The sequence below is a fragment of the Zeugodacus cucurbitae genome, chromosome 6 (genome assembly GCF_028554725.1).
Source record: "Zeugodacus cucurbitae isolate PBARC_wt_2022May chromosome 6, idZeuCucr1.2, whole genome shotgun sequence".
NCBI classification, from domain to species: Eukaryota; Metazoa; Arthropoda; class Insecta; order Diptera; family Tephritidae; genus Zeugodacus; species Zeugodacus cucurbitae.
The window spans coordinates 68,956,809-68,980,955 of NC_071671.1; the positions used below are offsets into that span (position 1 = coordinate 68,956,809).

The 24,147-nt window shown below is 39.4% G+C and overlaps 1 protein-coding gene across 3 annotated transcripts in view; it reads right to left on the bottom strand.

Moving 5' to 3' along the window:
• Positions 1–20,240, bottom strand: part of LOC105220235 (tyrosine-protein kinase RYK-like) — a 184,629-nt gene extending 164,389 nt beyond the window's left edge. For 2 of the 3 annotated variants that reach the window (XR_008471855.1, XM_054233935.1), the window contains exon 1: positions 18,821–20,240. The gene's annotated coding sequence lies outside the window, so the exon portion shown is untranslated. Of the gene's footprint in view, positions 1–15,760; positions 16,169–18,820 lie in introns of those variants that run through there. The other variant, XR_008471856.1, reaches the window with a different exon arrangement.
• Positions 20,241–24,147: the final 3,907 nt, after the last annotated feature.

The following is a 24,147-nucleotide window of genomic DNA, read 5'->3' on the forward strand; positions in this document are numbered from 1 at the left end:
GTAGCCCGTATTGCGTTTGTAGGATGAGTATTTGGTACCGCTGGGTCCCTATGGAAATATTTCAACAATTTTCATTATTGAGTTGACATCTTTACTGTTGTCTCTTCGATCTAGGCTCTTCATCGGAGAGCATAGCTTGGGATCAGAAAATCATGTTCTATCCCTTAATATATTGCATATCAGCGATCTAGTTCTCTTTCTTTATTATAATTAGATGCCGATTACCGAATTAAAGCCTTCAAAATAGAGCTTATTAATCTCAAAACTAAATAAAATAGGATAATAAGTAAATATGTCCTTAAAAACCTCCCAAATTCGTAAAGTATAAACCAAAAATGTAGCGAAGTATGATCTCATAAAGACGAAAAAAAGCCAGCAGCAGTGTTGGTGAAAGCAATGAGAAATTCTGAATCAAAGCAAATTCACTTTAGGAAACAAAAGTGAATTACATGGCGAATAAGCAACTGGCTGCAACGTCAAACGGAGCGAGTCAACGGAGCGTGAGACACATTCATATGTTTGTATGTATGTAAGTATATTCAGATGTAAGCAGCCTTGAAGTATGCAATAGCTCATGCATAGCAAGTTCGGCACATCTAATAAGCAATATGCAAGTACTTAACATATTAAACGTATAACATTCTAAGGGAGAATAAACGCATACACAGACAAACTAATATTTGCACAATAATAGCAGAAAAGAAAAAATATGAATTAAAAACCAAACATTAAGTAACTGACAGCCTTGAAATATACACAAGCAAAAATTTATACGTGTGTATGTGTGTCACAGAAGAGCAAAATTAAATACCCCAGCGATCGCAGGAACATCCGTTGGATGTCAGCTAAGCAACGGAAACGGCGAAAGCGTATAATTATGCTGATGATATGAGTGCCTGTATGTGTATGTGTTGCGCATTTACATCACAAACGCCATGAAAGACAGCCACAAACACACATCTCTCAATAAATATTGGATATTCTTTTATGTTTACATACATACACACGCTCCCATAAGTGCATGCACTGCGTGTGTGTGTGTTCGGGCATCCATTCGGATACAAATAATACTTAGTGTAAATGCTTGTGAGCATGTGAGCAGGGGGAAAGGGGGCGCACGCATCACAGTAAATAACGTTCATCATTCATCAATAATTCAAAAGACATATTTCACATGAATTCAATGAGTAGTTGGCGCTTGCTGGGCGACAGTTGACTCATAAATACACATGTCTGAGCGCAAATATGAAAGCTTTCACACGCACAAAGAGCATGAGTATGTGATCACTAGAGCAATTGAGATAGTAATTTCTACGTATACGGAGATGCCTAGTTTTGTGCTGGGAGGAAGAAGGTGCATTAAGCTTAGGTTAGACATGATATTCACCATTCAAAATAGTCCTAATAAATTCGATATGGACTCTGCAGCATAATGCAGTAGATTGGGATCATCTTTATAGCATAGAAGTCCCAAAGAATGTTCTCCCCACGAGTCTCAGAAGTCTTTTCCTGTCTGTTGAGGGTTAATATTGGGTCATAAAAAAGTCATGTTGAGTTATAAAATCACGAAACCTTTACTAGTAAAACGAATGAGTCCAACACTACATCGCAATGAACTATTTAATGACAGGTCCTACAATACTTCCGTTTACAACACATGGTTGCTTTGGGTGCTCAGTTATTTTCTCACAATGTCTGCCTCAACGTTTAACATACGTCTTTCGCAGTGTCATTTGGTAAACGAGCATTTGCTCCATGTACTCAATGAATGCTCACACGCGCATTCATACCAACATACATACATATGTAAAAATTAACACAATGACAACAACAAATAAGAAGTACCCACACGTCGGAGTAGAATCTGCATGTGTATGTACATATGTATTAACAGAAAGATAATGTCATCGTCATCATCAGCTGTGATCATTAACTATGTGATGAAAAGACCTGCCGCATGCACGCACAAACATATATATTTATAAAAGGAGCAGCAAATAGTCGTATATCTGTATGGAAATGTGTTAAGAGAATTCGCGCATGAGGGATTAGTGGTTCACAAAGGGAATGACGCATCGGTATTTTGAGTTTTGAATAAATTTAGCATCTGGTTAAGGATATATGTTGAAGCTGGAAATCAAATTTGTTTATTAATTAATGTTTGTTAACTTGTATACATTTACATTAATTGTTTAAGAGCAATAATAATTAAAAATAATACAAATTCTTCAGAAATTGTTGAAAATTTTTTATACCATATCAAATTAAAGGAACTCTCTATCCCAGTTTAGCAATTGTTATGACTGCGGAAACTTAATAGTAAGGTTTGAGACCCGTTTTAAAATCTATGAACATTTAAAAAATATTTCCGAAGCAAATATAACAAATATATATCAATAATGATGTTACTTGCCTATAAATCTGCAAATTCTTTTTGTGATACATTTTAAATTGAGTTATTTTTGAGGATTCTAGCGATAGTAACATAGCGTATATTCTAGTATCGTCTAGTCCTCTAGTGGTCTAGCACTAATCCTGAATCCCACAAAGTTTTCACTGTCTAAGGAAGATCCGATAATCTTCGTGCTGGAATCATCCAAACCCTAACCTAAGCCTTATCAAATTCTTAACATGTTTTTTATTTCATCATGTATCCTAACCCGTTCTAAAGATATGATCGTGGAAATTAAATTTTTATTCCGGGAGAATTATATTGTAAGACATTTTATAAACTAAAATTAATTCGTCTTACAAATACAAAATACTAGCATGCGGCACCCTAATGCATTTATACATGTGATAATATAACCTATATCAAGTAAGTATCAATGAGTATGTTGGTGGCAATAGCGAACGAATTTTTGAACGATTATTGGCAAGCCTTTTAATTTCAAACATTTTACAAATAATTGTGGTTTCCCCACACTTGCATGCCTCCATTTCAAGCAAACACTCGCACACACAAACGGAGGAAGCGGCATTTGTTTCAATTTGCTGGCGTGTGTATGCGTGCCTCTGTGCGCAGCATAATCAAAGCGATTGTCAATCTCAATGGAAAACTGTAACCAATATTGGCAGACTCAACTATTCGGCTAATGAAAGAACGACGACGTCGAATTGCTTAATGTGGCAGTTAAAAATTTTTATTAGTCATCAGCAGTAACATCATCAAAGAGCATCCTTTCGAAAGCCTTGAAGGGGGCAGCGCGCCATTCCACGCTCCACACAGCCGCCTCACAATGCATTTCCTGCTGCTGCTGATGTATTCAAAGCAAACGAAAACTTTTCAATTACAAGGCCGACGGCGAGGCCACCAAAGGGTACGGATGAGGGAGGAAAGGCAGCTAAGAAAGACGCAGAAAGTTGGGAGCGTAATGGCAGGAGGCGTGGCTGATGAATAATAATTTCGCAGCGAACGATTGACGACGATTTGGCGACCAGCGTAACGCAGCACCCGCGCATCATCATCAATACGAAGGACAACAACAATCATCAGGCAATCCAGCTAATTTCAACTAATGCAAAAGTCGCTACAACAACAACTATTGCATATGCTTTATCCCACCCACACCATTATTGATTTGTGCCTAGAACGTTTTCGATTAACCCTTGCGCTGGCAAGCTGACAGGCCGACATGCTTTGCTGTGGTATGAAGAGTTGGGTGCGAACGCCACATGCTGCTAACGGTTCATACGTATATCCGAAATGCCTGAAACTCAAACAAGTTGAACAATATGTAGGATTTACACACAAACAGATATGTATATGTGAGTATTTGTAAGTGCCATCAAGAGGGATGAGAGGGGAATGTTGCAGAGTAAATTAAAATAGACTTTGTCCCAAAGCAATGAAAGCGTTTCAATTATAAAATTGGCTTTCATGCCGTAGTAATTCAATTGGGAGCAAATAGCAAAGCTGAAGCAAACTTAGCAGCAGCAGAATAAGAAGAAGACGCCGAAGCATTAGATGGCGGAATACGAAAAGCGAAGGCAATAAGCCCGACAGCGGCGGAAAAAGTGAGAAGAAAGAAGTAGCAAAGTGTTGCATAGAAAAGTCAAAGTCGCTGCCAAATGGCAACAGAGGATGTGGTAACGGAAGTGACAGAAATTCGCCAAAGTTACTTGAAGAACACAAGCAAATCATAATGAAAGCGAGCAGTGAACAATGAACGACCAAATTTCTGGTGAAATTGGAACAAATGCTCTTCTTACCCCCATTTTAAAAGTTCTGTGTGAGCGCGAGTCAGTGTGGTATACAGTTGTAGCGCTGGTTGCTGGACGCTGAGCGCTACTAGGCGCTACAAACAAATACTTTAGTGAGGCAAAAGTTGCTCCTTGAAGTTTTCATTTGCTTGCAACTTTCGCAACTTGGCGCAGTATTCAATTCACATACACACATAAACACAAAACTTAAGGGCTGCAAGCGTAAATAGAATTTATAAAGCCACGCTCATATTAAGAAATAACTATACTTCTCCAGCCGTTGTTGTGCTGGCTGTTTATGCATGTAGGTGTGTGTGTATGTTTGCCGCTAAGTAGGCGCCATTTAGCTCAGAATCGCAGAATTGTGGCAGATTTTATTAAGGTCCTTTGTGCATGCCAGTGGAAGATTTAAGTAATAGCCCGCAACACATGTACCATGTGTTTGTGTGTATGTATGTGTGAATCTTTGAAAACTAAAAAAATATCGTTGTTGTAATTTTTCACTTTCATATTTAAGTGGGTCAAAAAAGGATTTTTCTCTGTTCTATTAGTAAAAGTTTGTGAAAATTGTTACAAATTGAAAATAGCTTTTGTGGTAGTCTCGTTCAGTTATTTCAGAAAGTCGGTGTTTCAAAATCCATCCAAAAAGGTTGACCTGATTTTTTAAGAACACCTATTTCACAAATTAAGCTCACAGAGTATCGACTTCTTGTTTAGGTTCTACCAAGCAATTACTTTATCTGTAAGAATTCAAGGTCTTTGATAGAATTTCTTGAGTTCGTACCCGCTAAAGTCTTCTGCTAAGAATCGTATAGAAATTAGATCAAAATTTCTTGACCGAATCTACTTTGCGTTTTGAACCAGTTCAACTCAGGACTTAAGAAGCTTCAAAAAGATAGTGCTGCCTTTTAGGGGATTTCCACCGTTTAACAGCTCTTTACTTATATTCGGAGAGATCTCGCAAATTCTTTCGAAGTGCAGACCAAAGCAGCATTGAAGTTCTTTTAAAATTCCCAACTACCGGATGGATACGGGAGAAGATAATGGACTATTTATGAAATCAGTTTTATGTCATCCATCAACAAGTGTTGCTTATAATATGCCGATAATGAAAACATGATTGAGGAGTGTTTCCAATAGATCTACTGCACCATATATTTTTTGAGAATTAAGGAAGGACAAAACGAGACAAATATCAGCAAACTAGCTTGAAGACCCTAAATTTTTTAAAGTTCATTATTTATGGATCTCAATCAGAGAGTTTCGATAGATGCCGTATGGATCCAGAATATGTATTTGAAATATACAGATCAGGGTACATACTAGAGATCTAAGCTATGGCTTAGATTATCCACTTTTTGGATGCGAGATCTCTCTATATAATTTTATTGGACGATTCATATCATTTACGTTCCCTAAATTGCCGATAGCCATTGGAAAATATTTTACAATAATTAATCGTTTTTGATACCGTTATGCGGCAGATCGCACTTAAAAAAACTGGTTTAACTCAATATTTAAATTGTATATTTTTACAGTTAACTCGAAATTTAAAATGGATTCGAGTTTTTTGCCGCCGCAGACCAACCTTAAAATCACAATGAAATTATTGCGCACAAATGGAGTTTGGCAGCCGATAGGCAGATAAATACGTAGCTATGTACATAGTATGTGGATATCTGTCGTTAGGTTTCCCAGCGCTCGCAACAGCTGGCACAACAACAACACGCTAAGGCTTGCGGGCAAACAAGCAAAGTGTCCAGCCACCAAACGAATCGAAAACGAACTCACCGCGACCGGGTCGTCGAGAGAAGAGTTTAAATAAATTTGTGAATATTGGGCATAAGCCAGCAAAATGAGGTGCGTCCACTTCGAGTGCTGCGAAAAAAAAATAGCACCAGACCCTAGCAGTATGCTGTGGCAAATGGGAAGCGTTGAAGAAGCTTGTCCCACAGCTCTTGCTCACACAACATTGTAGGACTCAATGCTTCCACTTTGTGCTCCTGTTTTGTGTTGGTCGCTGGGTCGCCTGGCTGTTCGATTGCTCGTTCAGCGGGTTGTTGAACACTTTTTTTGTGCTTCCGTTTGCACTTCCTGTCATTTCCGTTTTTTGTCGCTTCCCTCACAACTTAGCAGCAGCAGCAACATTATAAGGTTTGAGTGCATAATTTTTAGCTTTGCCTTCAGTACCTTAATGCCGCTGCCGTCGCTTGTTGTTTTCAGACCTCGTTGTTGGAGCGCTGCTCGCCGACAAATTTAAAATGACAAATTCATTTGAGCATCGAACACTTTGTGCCCAAGAAGAAATGAATAATTTAACTTGGCAGAGCCGTGTGTGTGGCGGACGGGTGAGCATGTTGGAGGCCAACTCGTTGCGTTGCATGGAACTTCTATTTTCTTGCTTCCTGCTGTTGTTTTTGTTTACGTGGGTTTTGTTCTTGCATCAGGTGGCCGCAGTGTGGCGGCGCATTTTGCAAGAAGCGCATTGAATGGAGTCTACATTGTCTCGGCATTGAGAAATTGTAAAGTAAGGCATCCGTTTCCGTTTGCCATTTTGTATCGCCTGAGAAAACAGTAGCAGCGACAATTGATCACCACCAAGAAAACAATAACAACAAACAGTGCTTATATTACAAAAAAGGACAACAAAAAGATATTTTCACCAGCACCTTCACCTGGTAATAAACGCTGTTGGAACTAAAGAAGAGGAAGAAGTTGAAGAATAAGAAGAATCAGCAGCAGCATGTTGTTGTTGTGCTCTACTTTGTTGCAGAAAATAATGGCATTGCACTTCTAAAGTGAATTCCGCGCGAATGACATGATATACCAAGCAACAAGGGACCAACTTGTGGCGATGTTGCGGGAGCATATGTGTGTGGGGTCGTTCGTTTATTGTATTAAGTAGAAAGTAAGAAAATTGAATGTTAAGTGCGCAATTTAAACTAAGAATTCTCCAAACTTCATTGATATAAATTCTATTGCATTTTCGTGAAACTAAAAGGTGTCTGAGATGAAATAAGGAGCATCCGTTGTACCATACATACAGATGTATTAACTCAAAATGGTATTGATAGCAAGCATATTACTGGCCCAAAAAGTTCAATACAATTACATACTAGGTACAGGAAGAGCCTTCATTTAGCCTTCATTTACTCAGCTCAATACAACATCATTTCAGGATCAGGAAATCAAAGAGTCTTTATAGAGCGTAGGAGAAAGAGTGAAAGTTTACTTTAGAGAATTATATAAAGCTGTTTCAGAAGCCACAACTACTCGTAAATATTTTAAAATCAATCGGAACTCTTGTTAAAAGTACAAAGGGCTTGGGTAAAAGACGAGCTCTTACCATCTATCATGGAAGCTACTTACTACATATGATATACTATATACAAATTGAAGAGTTCTCCGAGCTATTTGATAATTTATGAAGAGATACTCTTTCGATCAGTTAAACTATTTTAACTGGGACTCAATCTATTCATAAACAAAGATATACATATAATATTTTAAAAAAAACAAAAAAAAGTTTCCCAAAATTGTCTAACTATTGCTTTACTTTTAACGTTTGAAACTGTAAAGTTTGACCCAAGTGGCTTTAGTACATAACATAACCATTTATTGTTCTTGTACTTGTACTGAAATCAGAGCAAAAACAATTGAAATCACAGCTCAAACCATTGAATAAATAAAATAAATTATGTTTTAAGGACATTTAACTCGAAGTGCTATGAATAAGTTTACATTCATATCTTTCGCTATCCCTCTCCCTTGCCAAGAAGCTTTTTAATGCTACACATCATTGACGCTAAAATGACCTACGGAATATCTATCAAAACTCTCTCCCTCCAGCATAACGACCAGCATCAAGAAATTAATAAGTACTATCGCACTCTGCAGGTGATGACTGTGAAAATATTTGCACATAATAAATCTTCAACTTTCATCAAAATTGTTTTGCTAAACAGAAAAAAAAGAAACGACGCAAAAAAATAGAAATACAGCGATGTAAATTGTCATTTAGGGGGACAATTTAAAATATTCTTTTTGCCGCATGAAAAAAGTTGGCAGAAACAGATTCACTGAACTCCCACCGCGTCGAGGGGGCGGCAGCAATTACGGTGCAGAACCGCATGACAAAACCGCATGTAGCAGCAGACTCGATGGCATGCAGGCTGCTGCTGACAAAGCACCGAACACTGAGAGCTGGAGAGATACCGGCGTCACATGAACAGAGCACAGAACAGAACAATGCGCCATAATATGAAATGTATAGCGTTTATTATTAAAATGAAATTTGAACTTTCAACTCCATAACGGTTGGCGATACGGTGTGGGTGTCTGTATTCCCATGCAGCAAGTAGGGAAGTGTATCACTACTGTGGCGCCGTTGTCTATCTACACAAGTGGACGTTGGGTCGTATGAGCAAAAATGTTGATGTTTAAATTGGAGTTGATGTGAAACTGATATGGACAGACCCGGCGGCGCTGTAACTGTACTCAGAGCCTGATTTTAAGTCCGAAACAATTTTGTGCAGGATAGTTGAAAATTATTAATCTGTTGTGCCGCTATGCTGTTGTAATATGACAGTAGGGGGCGTTCGTAATGACAATGATATTGCACAAGTGATACTTTGGAATTTATAACCCGTTCGATATGGTGGCCATAATCAATGTTATTGTAGGCGGTGGGCTTGCAATAATTTTTTGATTTGTTGCCATTTTTCGTACAGAGATTGTATTTGGATATGTGTATGTTCTATATATGCCTATGCTGTGCTGTATTATTATCTCTCTGACCATATTATAATCGTTGAATTGAATACACTCTACATATAAGTTTGTTGTGTATGTATCGCCAAACTTCCAAAAGAGACGTCATTATGACTGAAACTTTTCGGAAGTAATTTTAAGAAGGTTAGGAGTGGTATAGGCACGGAATTATTATAACTAGTTAGGTCGGGAACATGGTCTACTTGTAGATTTAAATTTTTTCAATACATCTTTTTTCACTATCGAGACAGCTTTTAGGTTAGTTTTGAAACATTTTATTAACACGTTAACAAGAGATGAAGAGAATAAATTCCAGCCGTGATGCCCTAAGCAATTGGGGCCGAATTTAAGCAATAGACGGCTTTCCGAAGTAAGTCTGTTCATTATGAAATGGCAAACCAATCTAAGTACCTCATTGATAACCAAATGTCTAAAAAAACAATTTTACTGGAATAAAGACCCAGCATGTTTTCAAATAAGAGAAGGGACTTTTAAATTTTCATCGATATCTTCCGACTGATGAGATAATAAAATTTTCTTGTGAAAAAAGTTAAAAATTTAAGAACTTACATCCGTCCAGATTTGAACCCATGATCTCTTGGCCAATTGCCATGCAATAAAGTCACTCGGTTCTACATGTAGTGACATATAATTGAGAATGTTACCGCGGTGACAGTCTTTGGTCAGATATAATTCAAGATCTGTTCTTGGTAGAAGAAACTAGTTGTTGTCGAAAAGATTATTGCATGTCTTAGATCACGCCCCTTGAGTACTCAAATAAACTTATATTCCAATGAGACAGTACATTTCTTTATGTTAGATATACCGCGGTGTTATAATCTAAACTTTCGATTTAGACGCTCTACGCTGACAGTTCCTTAATATACAAAATAAATTATTTATGATATTCCACTTAATCCTATTCCAATCTAGCTACTGAGTACTGTTGTACTCAGGACGAACACATACATCCATTGTAGTATAGGTGTCCCTTTAAAGCACCGCTTTCGGTACCTCACTGGCACAGATGAAGAGGGAAGATTTAATAAAATTATGAATACTGAAATATATACATTATGTCTGCCTGTCTGCAAGTGGGTGCGTAAAAGGCAAAGTAGACGCACAAAATGTAATAAAATCCTTGCGGCCTCCTCTATAAGCACGCACAAACAACTTTAAAAAAATGTAAATTTATTTCACCTGAACAACTCACAATCTCAGCACTGCCTCAATATTTACCTCAGACTACTATTTGCTAACGCTAGAGCGCAGGTAAATACACCCACGCACGCACTCTCGTACCTATGTTTTGGAAACATCACGTTCCACATCAACAATAACAAACAACACGTTCGCTGCCAATGATACAGCGACGCATTGATAACGAGGCCATATTTTCAAAGTCATCTCGCATGCGATTTTTTTTGTTTTTGTTTTCCATAAGCTCCGGCTGAAACAACACCATTTCGCTGCAAAAACAATGCCACAAGCTGAAATGTGAATTACGCCTGTGTTGATATCGATGCCTCTGTGCGAGTGAGCGTGTGCACCTATACAAATGGGTTGCCTACAAGTCTGATTGGTGGGTGTCATAGTCCTATCGCTCGTTAGACCCGTTGACTGCTGCTCCTGCTGTCTGTCTGGCTTGCACGCTGCCTGCTTGTGGGTGAGATATGATAATCATAATGGCAAATTTGTGTTAGGCGAAATAAATAAATGGATTTGTTATTGCGACTGGGTGAGTAGTTGTCAACGCCATTGTTGTTGCCTTGATTGTAGGAGCGTTTTTGTTGTCGTCGATTTCAGTATGCTTGCGTTCGGCCAGGACGAACACATTAATAAACATATCCTTATAAATTACAAACACGCACAAGGACACAAACACAAACATGCGTGCGGAAATATACAATGCAAATAAAAATATATGAATTGTGGACAACGCGTTGCATAAATTTAGGCGTTTTGGATGGCTTTATTTCATAGCTGGTTTCTCAATGGCACTCGGTGGTCGTGGTGAAACAGTTTTTGTTGTCCTGCAGTTTGGAAACTTCTCCTCATTTTTAGTGGCAACTTCAAGTTTTTATAAACACACACACTCAGCTGTTTTTCATCAGGAGCAATGTTAAAGATTTTATATTATTAAATATGCTTCACGAGCCCACTTTTGTTATTCATACTCCTCGTTTATGGCCACATAAATCACATCGAATGGGATTTGACTGCGCTCTTGAATGGGCCTTATCTTCGACGAGGAGTGAATAAACGAATAAATATGCCAACGCTGTCACATGGCATGATGCCGGGTAAGGCAGTTATGAAGGAAACCTCCATTGTTTAAAGTTGTTTGTTGCTTTGAATATTTCTAAAGTTATTCTTATTCTTATGTGGCAGAGCAATGGATAGTGGGCTTACCAATAAATATTAGATACATATAAATTGCTTTTGTGGAAAGTATATAAGGATTGCTTTAAATAATATATATTTTATTGAATTTATTCAGTATAATATACGTAAATAGTTCGACTTAGTATCCTGTCTTCACGCTTTTCTTTTTTTGACTGTATGACAGAGGCACACTATTAAAAGAAAAATATTCCCTCTGAATGAATTTAGAATATCTGAGCGATTTACCGATATTTTCTGTAAAAATTATCCATAAGCACTGAAGTTAGATGATGGGTTTTTGTTTAGATGGTTCTTGATTTATATATTGCCAAGTGAACGAACCAGAAGAATTGAAAATTTAGTTAAGTGTTACGGAATATTAAAAACATAGTTAGAATACTTACCATAGCGTTTTTCTCATTTCTATGCTAAACTGACGTCACAAACTTTACATTTCATGTATATATAAATGAGTACTAAATCACTGTTATATTTTAGTTCAGTTCCTTAAACATAGACAATAGAATCATAATCTATGAATAAAACTTGAGTAGTCAGTGGCTTAAAAAGCAATTGGACAATTAAAGTATGAAATAAATATTGAATCTTAGAAGAATTTAAACCAATGAACTCAACTCAATAATTGATTTCTAGTATAATTGTCTACACTTAGTAAAGAGACACTACTCTTACGATTATTGTTGAGGGCAATTAAATACCATACGACGAAAAAGGATTTGATTTATAAACGCAATACATAGGTTAGGTTAGTCTGGTAGGGCAATAAGCAACGCATAGATCAGTTATGGTCGTCAGTGATGCTTCTTCCAGTTTTTCACATTGTGTGACCCCCGAATGATTGAAGCATTGTCTTGACTGTGCAGAACAGGGGCATAATATATGCTCCATTGTTTCCATGGTACCTTGTTCCTTACACGTCTTGTAATCTTCTGGATCTCTCAGTTCCATTTTACAAGCTTGCACCGCCACCAGACTGTGGCCAGTGAAAATGTCAACCGTACTCCTGCCGTCCCTTCTATCGACCGTCAGGAGGAATATAGAGTAACTCTGATTTACCGCTTTACACATGGCCCATTATATATTATCTGAATACTTGGCAGCGAATATTTCAAATATAAGTATATTTGAGAAAATCTATTTACTTGTTAAAGAAGGTCATAAGTAAATAAATAAATAAATGTTTCAACTACAAACTAGTTCTGTAGAATATAAGAAAATAGGAAAAGTAGATATGCAATTAAATATTTCAGCAGAAACTTTTAATTTTATAAATTTATTTTTGTTGAATATTTCCTACAACAATATTTAATATAAATTGTCGAATATTTTTGTATAAACTACATTTACCTTAATCATACATATATTGTACATACATAGCAGTAAGCAAGGCCTTAATATTGTACCTTTATCTTACGTGTAGATATGTTGTCATATACTCACATATATACTATATAGATTTGAGTATGTATGTTGTTTGTACTTTCCGGTGCATTTGACCAACCACCTTCGAATTGTGAAACAAAATGCTATGAACTTTTGCTTTCAACCAGCACATGTTGACGACTTTCAACACCCACAAACGCAAACGCACACACACCTGTGTATTTATACATTAACGTTTCATGTAAGCGCAACGCAATGGCCTGGCACAGAGCTAAAAACCTGCGCAGCGGACGCACTCACTGAGTGCCAACAGCGATAAGATTGTGTTTTAATTATGCGATATGACTAAATACTATGTTCAAATGAAAATGAGCGCTCAAATGCACTGAATGGCAAGTCAACAAAAGGGAAGGGGAATCTCACGGTAAGTGTAAGTACGAGCGCAAATGAGGTGACTGATGAGTTCTTTATAAACACACACATTGTATTTGTGGTAGCTATGTGTGTGATGTTTTCGCCTTGTTTAAATGTCCAACGAGCGTGAGTGAGCTGGTAAGCATTGAAATGTTGGCTAAAAAGTTTTTGGGGGATGTCCATCAAGTTGATATCAGTTGTTAGCTATTAGACGCGTTGACGTCGACAGGATATTTATATCAGCACATTTGCGTTTTTTGTTTTTGTTGCCCACCATACTTTTTATGGTTCGCCTTAATGGTTTTGACCATAAGTGCGCCGTAAGTGACCGACCGTAAATCTAAATTTTCCATTTTGGTTCCATTCACTGATTTCAATTAGTGGCTCACTTTTCAGCGCTAACGGTGCGGAAGAAGCCGTGGAAGCATTTGGGCGAAGGCGCGCGTGTTCGCATTTTTTCTTGGAACTGGGAAATTTATTTCACTTTAGAGAAAGCTTGGCGATAAAACACAGTTGACATTGACGTAATCACGCAACAACAACAACAACACATAGCATTTGGCCAACGCATTACAAATATTAAATGGCCGTGGTTAGCATAGTGCTTGCCTTTTTTCCGCGCTTATCAACGCATACTTGAGCACTTATCCACATACATATGTATATCTATGTGTGTATATGTTTCTGCTAACGGATAGTCACGAAAATGTAAATCTGCTATGAAAGGACGTTATTGTAGGAAATATTTGCTTAGTGCTCGCTTCGTTAGCGTGTGAAGCATGCCAGGAGAGCATGGTGTGGCGTGGCTGGGTCGAGCATATTTATCAGCGCGTAAATGTCGCAGCTCGAGTGTGGCGAGGCATATTAAAATGACGCTCTTATTTAGTATGTAAGCGCATATGTCGTAATGCCATTAATATACATACTCATATACATATGGATCTGTGGAGATGTGTGGAGCATTCCAAGTAATGGCAAAGTATTTCATAACGCTGCAGTGGGTTCAAGCGGCGGCAGGCGCTTTAGAAATCGTTATACGAGCATTAAAGCAAACAAGCTTGTTTGCCCCTCTGTTTGTCTGTGCACATATTTATCTATGTAAATAAAGGCAGAAATAAATAGGTCGCAGATTAAAAGTAAAAGGATAATAAATCGTAAAGAAGTAAAATTAAGTGAATATCTTTTCGGGGCAGTAAAGCGTGGTGGTATATGAGTATAGTATCATGAAATAACGTTAATATTTATTTACTGTATTTTATTATAATTCAAATGTTGCTGGTCATTGTAGTTAAGTGCAACGAAATAGTGTAGCGTAACAAAATTTCGTCACATAGTGTTCAGCGTCACATATTGTTCAGAATTGTTAAATAACTTTAAGTAAAAGTGGAGAGAAAAAAACTACAAAAAACGGAGCTTAAATTACCAATGATACTAAGAAACTAGACTAAAGTGTCTAAAAACTATTTCTATATATATTTTAAAGCTTTAAATGGATTTATTACAAATAAAAAACAAATCCTAACTTAGCTGTCAGAAAAGCACGAAGTTGTCATTAAAGGTGCAAAGCTTATGTTATGTTAACCATTGTTTGTGCTGGACATTTTATTTACTATATTTTATATTCAAAAATGTTTATATACATATTCATAGATCAAGCTTAATAGATAAAAAAATAATACAACAATACATTTTGCTAAATAAAATTACACTTTCTGTTTAGAAATTCAAATCACATACAAATATTTTTGCTTTGAATTTCCCACAACAGGCAATTTATTTCTTTTACTGTGGTTTAAAATATTTTTAGCAAAAACAAGTTTTTGTTTTATTTTATTACTATGGTTGTTTAATAAGAGATATTATAAAATGATGCTATAAGGTTTATGCTATGAAGTATTTATTTATCCTTCTATTTGTGGATACTCGTTTAAACTCTCTTTCTTTTCTATATCTAATTACTTAGGCCAGTTGTTTGTTCGATTCGATGTACCGAAAACGTTTGACTTTGTGACTTACAAACTTGATTTTTCATAAAAATTGTAAAAATTTTTGAAAAAATTACTTCAATCGAATAATTATTTATAGAATAACCCGGTTAATCAACTTCTAAAATAATAAATCCTTGATTACTTCAGATTAATCCAATAATCTTATATTGTAAACTTTCTTACGAGACATTCTTATTTAATTTAGAGAATTATAGAAAAACTATATACATTTTAATAGCAAAATCCAATTTGAAAAGCGCAGCGGTAATTCTTCTTAATTTTAATCTAACCTGACGACTTCGAAAGTTATTTAAAGGTATGCGCTAGGTGTAGAAATAAAAACATATAATGGAAGTTCTCAAATGTTACTAATGCCGATGGGTTGAACTTCTAAGTCGCTTTTGGGTACATACGTTAGACATAGTTATATGAGATATTGTTGACATAAGTATAAATATCATAGAATGAGTATGGTAATATATATGCAAAGCAGGGCGCTACCAACACATAACAGTGTATACAAGTAAAGTCAAAAGGAAAAGTGAAACTGGCGCAAACTGTTTATGCTGTTTATGAAAAACACATTAAATCCTTACTTATCAAAATGCAATCAGCTTAAATGGTGTTGCGCTCACCAGCCTGAGCACCGTGGTTGAACTGCTTACGCGTTAGACTCGCTAACTGCCTGGCTGGTTGGCTGACACGTTTGACTCGCTAACGGCTGAGTTGGTCTGCACTATTCGGATAACTGCTATTGTGAACTACCGCTTGAATACAGTCCTGCTGAAGCGTTGTTGACGCGTCTGCAAAGAGCTGCTCTCGACCGAAATTTATGTGAAACGATATCCTACGACAAGAACATTCCGCATAAACCGCATACATGTGCAAATAACTGGATAAATAATATGTTCATATAACCTTTTTGGTAATTCGACATGCTCACAATTTACACGTATCACTAGCCAAGCGGCGGAGATGGTAAGTTGGTTCATAGATAGGCTTACTCACGCAAAGGCCAACTGCGGCGATGAATATTATATATGCACAATATATCACCAACACCTACACATGCACACAGACATTCGCACTAACAAAATCAAACGCGCATGATTTCACAAACTTGAATTCTCGTAGATTTTCACATGTGTATATGTATCGGACCACTATCTTGTAGCAGCTAAGATACGCACCCGCCTCTGTGTAGAAAAGCGCACACGTCAACAAACACAAGGAAGGTTCGACATCGAGAAGCTGCAATCACAACCGACAGCCGAACGATTTTCTACTCGACTTGCACTCCTGCTCTCTGAGAGCACTCATCAGCATCTCGGTATAAGGGAGCTGTGGGACGGCATATCAAACTCCTTACGTACAGCTGCAACCGAAACCATTGGCTTTCGGAAAAGCCAAAAAAACAGCTGGTATGATGAGGATTGTCGTCTCGCAGTGGAGAGAAAACAGACTGCCTACCTCGCAATGTTGCGATCGACCGCAACACGAGCGGGATGGGAAAGATACCGAGAGCTGAAGAGGGAAGCGAGACGCATTTGCAGAAAAAGAAAGAAAGAGGCAGAAATGCGTGAGTATGAAGAGCTTGACAAGCTGGCCGACAGGGGTAATGCTCGAAAATTTTACGAAAAGATCCGGCGACTAACTGAAGGTTTCAAGACCGGAGCACACTTCTGTAGGACCCCCAGCGGTGATCTAGTGGTTGATGACCAGAGTATACTGTGTTTGTGGAGGGAACACTTCTCCAGCCTGCTGAATGGCAGTGAAAGTACAACACCAGGAGATGGCGAACCCGATTCCCCAATCGACGACGATGGAACAGATGTTCCATTGCCCGACCGTGAAGAAATTAGAATAGCAATTACCCGCTTGAAGAACAACAAGGCGGCGGGGGCCGATGGATTGCTGGCCGAGCTATTCAAATACGGCGGCGAAGAGCTGATAAGGAGCATGCATCAGCTTCTTTGCGAAATATGGTCGGAAGAAAGCATGCCCGACGATTGGAATCTTAGTGTACTCTGCCCAATCCACAAAAAGGGAGACCCCACAATCTGCGCCAACTATCGTGGGATAAGCCTCCTTAACATCGCTTATAAGGTTCTATCGAGCGTACTGTGTGAAAGACTAAAGCCCACCGTCAACAAACTGATTGGACCTTATCAGTGTGGCTTTAGACCTGGAAAATCAACAACTGACCAGATATTCACCATGCGCCAAATCTTGGAGACGACCTGTGAAAAAAGGATCGACACACACCATCTATTTGTCGACTTTAAAGCTTCTTTCGACAGCACGAAAAGGAGCTGCCTTTATGCCGCGATGTCTGAATTTGGTATCCCCGCAAAACTAATACGGCTGTGTAAGTTGACGTTGAGCAACACCAAAAGCTCCGTCAGGATCGGGAAGTACCTCTCCGAGCCGTTCGATACCAAGCGAGGTTTCAGACACGGTGACTCGCTATCGTGCGACTTCTTTAACTTGATGCTGGAGAAAATTATAAGAGCTGCAGAGCTAAATAGAGAAGGTACAATCTTCTACAAGAGTGTACAGCTCCTGGCGTACGCCGATGATATTGATATCATCGGAAACAACACCCGCGCCGTTAGTTCTGCTTTTTCCCGCCTGGATAAGGAAGCGAAGCGAATGGGTCTGGTGGTGAACGAGGACAAGACGAAATATCTCCTGTCATCAAACAAACAGTCAGCGCATTCGCGTCTTGGCTCCCACGTCACTGTTGACAGTCATAACTTTGAAGTTGTAGATAATTTCGTATACCTAGGAACCAACATTAACACCGATAATAATGTCAGCCTTGAAATCCAACGCAGAATCACTCTTGCCAACAGGTGCTACTATGGACTGAGTAGGCAATTGAAAAGTAAAGTCCTCTCTCGACGAACAAAAACTAAACTCTACAAGTCCCTCATCATTCCCGTCCTACTTTATGGTGCAGAAGCGTGGACGGTGTCAACATCCGATGAGACGGCACTAGGAGTTTTCGAGAGAAAGGTTTTGCGGAAGATTTACGGTCCCTTAAACATTGGCAACGGCGAATACCGCAGAAGCTGGAATGATGAGCTGTATGTGTTGTTCGACGACATAGACATAGTCCAGCGAATAAAAAGACAGCGGCTACGCTGGCTGGGTCATGTTGTTCGAATGGATGAAAGTGCCCCAGCTCTGAAAGTTTTCGAGGCAGTACCCGCTGGTGGAAGCCGAGGAAGAGGGAGACCTCCACTCCGGTGGAAGGACCAGGTGGAGAAGGACCTGTCTTCACTTGGTATTACCAATTGGCGCCAAACCGCCAAAAGGAGAGATGCGTGGCGCACTGTTGTGGACTCGGCTATAACCGCGTAAGCGGTTTCTACGCCAGTTAAGAAGAAGAGATATGTGGCTGTGTGACGCTTGGGTGTGGGCGCGAGTTTAGGAGCTTTTCGTACTTCTGCTCACAGCGCGCACTGGCAGACGCAATAACTGTATATCTGGGACCTAAGGATTAAAATAACAAAGTAACTGTTGAAAGCGGAGACGCACACACAAAGGATATGAAGGCTATAACGTCGCACGTTTGGGGTTTGGTTAAGTTAAGGCAGCGCCTTACGCGCAATACAGTTAAAGGAATTCTTTTTTACTTTATATCTACTCACTTGTGTAGTTGTTATTATAATATCGCTTTCGCTTAAGCGCACTTATCCCGGTGATTTTGCAATTTCAGCATTTCAGCAAAGGATAATATTTCAACTAGCCTTAATAACGCGCCTTTGGGTAGCGCCCGACGCCTGTGTTTCTAGTGCGACGCATTCAACAAACACAATTGTACAAATTCAACGAAGTTGGTTGGAACAAAGGCATTCGCTGCTTGTTAGTGTCCTTTTGCATGCCGCGCGACCAAAGCATTATGCGCGCAGACTTTCAGCACTCTTCTAATCCTTTTAATAATATACTATAGTTAGCGCGCGGCGTCGTTTTCTTGCTTCGCGCATTTGTTATTACTTTTGTTATTGTTGTTGTTAAAACCACAGTAACAGTATGACAACAGAAACTTTTTATGACACTATAATGAGGCGCGAGCAGCGACGCCTCCGCCAGTTGGCTTACGCGTAACACGGTTGCGCGTTGGTAATGAAGACGCGCGCTTTATGCGGATTCCTGCGCGTCGCTAGTCAGAAGTTAGTTAGTGGGATTGGTTTGTATTGCAGTTTTTGTGTTAGTAATGGTGTGCGCGCTTGACAACTCTTTAATATGCTCGCGTGATAGCAGCGCGCTTTGTTGGCTACACTTTCGGACAGGTATAGTTACAAGGCACTTGTTCGGCAACGCGGATTCTGATTACAGCGCAGCGCTTCACGTATGCGTTTTACCTAATGACTACGTATATACACTTATATCGGTACTTTTTACAATAATACTTTAAGTTGAGCAAAAACACTTTAAGAGGATTAAATTTTTCGCTTCGTTTAATTGCAATATGTATGACTTAAGGACACCAAGGTTGGATGCGCGTCCAGCGTTCGCTGTTACTTTTTATTCACACTTTTGTATTATTTTGAGTTAAGCCGTTGATTGTTTGTTATTGTAATGGGATTTTGAAAACACACCGCGTACACAATGATTTACCAATGCTAACACTGACAGCAGCAGTGTTGCGAAGAATACACGTCAGTAAGTGAAACCGCTGAATAGGCAGGCTTGCGGGAGCGGCACGACGCGACGCGTATATACAAAACTCACACGCGCACCGACTATTTACGCGTTTGTTACAACGTCCACTTCAAACCGCCTCCAGATGAGTGGCGAACGTGCGACCGGAAATTAAATAAAAAATGAAGTTAAAAATTCAGCGTAGTAACTTTAGTGTGGAGTGTTGATATTTGGAGTTGGGGAAACACCGGCACTTTTGTTGCGTTCTCTTATTCTTCTTCGTTTTCTGTCACTCAGTTGCAAACACACAACATTTTCTTCTTCTTGTTCATTTGCTTGCTTTAGCGGTTAGCTACTTTCTACCGTGTTGCGCTTTTCAGTTCACCAGCGCACCGTCTACCGCTCAACGCGAATGCTAAAGTACGACCAAACTTTACCGAACTGAGAAGACTAACAGCTCGACAGCATATCAATTTACATAGTGTTGAGTTTTGGCTTTCACACAAATTGTTTACATAAGGAAAGCCACCACAGCGCATTGTCGCCCGCCGCGCTCTCTAACACCCCAGGAAGCGTAGACACTAAACTAATAACATTTCTCCTGCGCCTCGTGTGGGCACATGCGCCGCGCACGCCGATCTCTGCACAAACAGAGAGTCACCGTTTGCCATTTTGCTGAGAGCACACAACACAAATAAGCTCAACATAAAGGACAACAAAGAGCACTTGGCATTCCTTTGATTCTACAACAGTTCCCAAAAACACGCGTACACCCACACTGGCGTAGAGTGTGCGACGCGTATATGGCGACTGCAGGACACATGTCACTAGAACATGAATGGACCTTACACGCACACTCATATCTACGTACAAGTGTTTGTTTGTGTGTGTGTCAGCCTGTATGCTGGTAGCTCACATTCGTCCGAAAGTGTTGTCAATTGGCACGTCTGTGGCGGCGTTATTCTGTTGGCTAGTCAGTTCAGCCGTCACCGGCAGTCAGCATGTGTCCGTTTGCGGACCAGGATGCGCTGTAAATGTTCCTGTTGTCACTATTTTCTCTGGTTGCAACTGACGCTTTCAATGTGGTCGAATGTCTGCTGCTTCACAGCGCTGCAGTTGCCATCGATAAGGCGGCAGTGGATACGCTAATGTTGGGTGTTCAGCAGGTAAAACCGGTTCGTCTCACACGTAAATTTGTTATTCCTAGCGGATTAATCACTTGTCTTTTGTCTTTTTTCTTTTTGTCTTGTCTTTTCTGTTTCTCATATTGTTTCTAAGCGTAGTGTACTCATATCTTCTTCTTAAGTCTAACACTCTAAACTTAATAAAGTGACCAATTAATAAATGCTGTAAATGATAGAAAAGATAAATTCCTATGATGTCCAATCCGTTCATTGTGATAAACCCAGTCTATACATATTTCCGATATAATTGGATGGGTTCTTAAGATCTCTCTTCGACATTGGATATGTCGAACATATTTTTGAGATTATTATGGGTATGCCCACGGAAGACATCCAAGAATGGAAAAAATAATACTGATATTCCGATGATCTTCCTTATTTTTTGGTGCCCAAGAAGCATCGGTTCAGTCTTTCAAAGTTTTCATAGCGTTTTCAAAAATAATTTGAGTACTATCTGTTGAGCAGTATCTCTTCACGGAGCTCGGTGTTTACTGTTTCTGAGATCTACTAAGATCTTTTCTTTTAACTCCTTAGATCGTTTAATTATATCTTAGGATCCTTCATAATATTTGAACTTTGAAATACCTATATGCGGCATAAGTAAATTACACGTTATTATGACCTTTTGGTATAATAATTTAATATACTATTAGAAACATGTTTTTGAAGATCTTATTAATTTACTTAAAAGCTTTTAAGCGGCAAAACTCCGAGAATTCTTCGGAACAACGATCGAAATTTAGAGGGATTGCTGTCTGAGAAGATACTACATGAATTATCAGGCCAATACATAAAGACCTAAAGTCTTATACTCTCTACAGTACGCCCGAAACATTTGCAATTCGGCTCTGGTTATTCATTGCTAGAAGATTCTATAAGTCCATCCAGTCTATCCTCATAACTCTCAACTTGTTTGTTTTTGCTTTACGGTGTTTGTGGTTGCTATCAACCAAGTGGTACAGCTGGCAAAGCTGTTGATAGGAGAGACCGCCTTGCCCCACACCGACAATACCCGGCGCCAGTTGAGCAAACTTGTGCTCAGCACTGAACTCAGCTTGGCTGAGGTGGAAATGAGAAAACTTACCGCAGGATACGTTTGCCGCTTCGCTTTCTAGCCTGTCTTGCCGACCTGCCGACCGACCGAAGTCTAGCATGTTGGTTGGCTGACTGCGAGTTCTTTGGGTCCGCACGACGCAGACTGGCTGCTTACTGTGTTGATAGCTGCGCTGTTGACGTAACTGCTGCTGGTTATTGTTGCTTTTGTTGTTGGCGCTTCATAAATGCAACTGTTGCGCATTTTTTGCTATTGTTTGGCGCTTTTGTTGATTTTCTTCGGAGATTTTTTTTTCGTTCGCTTTTATTATTTCATTGCGTTGCAGGTGTTTTAAAGGTTTGAGGGTTCGAGTAAGGACTTCATTGTTGCTGCTGTTACTTCTTCGCTTTGTGTTTATGCAGCCTGAGCAGTTTGAGTGTCTGCGGCATTGCCGACGCCGGATTTGCTTGCGTGCCGCGCTGTAAGGTGTGCTTCTTACGATTTTGTGTGGGTAGAATTTTGTGCGCGACGGATGCGTGGCATTTGGCGCTTGACTGTTGCAGGTGGCAAGTAACCGCAAGTCAATTGTATGTACTTTTCGTCAATGCTACGTCATGCAATCGCTTATACATTTTTAACACGGGGATGGGGTGAAGAGCGTGTGTTTTCAGCAGCTGTCTTTGTGAGTTCATTGTGTTCGCGCAATATTATTATCAGACATTTTCTTGCTTGCTATCTTGCCAAACACCTATTCAACTCTGCAGCGCATCACCATTGTGTTTACCAACCGTGTGGCAAGTCTGCTAAACGCCGCCGCCCTAACAATATTCAAACATTTCTTGCCGCGCTACCTAGCGCACCTCAGTCAGTTTACCGCAAAATGACTCAGTTGACGCTGCTTGCATGCCGCCTTTGAAGTTCCGAACAGTTGTGACTACGCGAAATCGTTTTGGTCTGTCCCCTACTTTCTTAGCGCGGCGAGCTCGTAAATATTCATTCACTTCATCTAAATCACTTTTGCTTTACACTTCCTTCCTTTCGGCGTCCGCTGACTTTTTAGCGAATTATTCAAAACCAACTTTTCAACACACCCTGAGCTGGGCGCGCCTTCTGAGAAGTAATTCGAAATAAAAAAATATGCAGCAACAAAAGGGGGGAAACAAGTTGAAAGGAAAAAAAACATCAAAGCTGGCAATTTCCTTGAAAAATGGTGACGAAAACTTTTCCACCATCCACTTATCGCCTTTGCGACTGTCGCACGTTCGCTTGAGTTGATTTGCCGGAAAATGTCCGTCAATTAAAATTTTAATGAAGTAACTTCGGTGCCAGAATTGTGTGTGGTGAGGTCTGGGTAAATTGGCAATGGGTGGACTGGGGTATTCAATGGGTGCCAGGAAAATAAGTTTACTGCTGTGACTCGTCGCATCGATCGATCACTCCATTTGCATTTGCGTGCTTCGCATTCAGCCCCCCTTGCCATATCTCCACTTCGCTTCCAATCAACACTTTTAACTTCTTAAGTGATTATTTCTCTTTTTTTATGAATGTGTTCCCTCTCTCTTCCTCGCTGCTTCAACGCCTCCAACTGACTTTTTCAGATCAATTTAAATTTTTGTTACATTCTCATGTTGTTCTTATCATTAAATTTGCGCTATAGCAACCATACTTTGTAGTTGTAGCTGTTGTTTTTGCTTTGCTCTCACCGCTATCCTGACCAGTACGGTGAGCTGCTGTGTTGCCGGTGTCGAGAAGTACTAAATTAAAATTGAAGAAGTTTAATTAATTTAGCAGCGTGTCAGCAGCAGCAGTAGCAGCAGTCGGTCGGTCGGTTGTTGTGTGCTACAAAAACAACAAAAAATGCAGAAAAAACAGTTATAGCATAAAACCAACGTAAAAACAAAGAGCAATGCTGCTCCACATCTGACCTCTCCTCCTCCGCAATTTAACTACCGCTGCTTGTGTTTACTAAAATCTGTCGCAAATTAGGTAACAGCCTCCACCAGCTTAGATGCTGAGCTGAGCGGCTGACTTGTTGTCCGCCATAGTTGTTATAATTTGTTTTTCGAAAAGCAAAAACAAAAAAAAACGAAAAATGCAAATTGCCAGGATTAAAGTT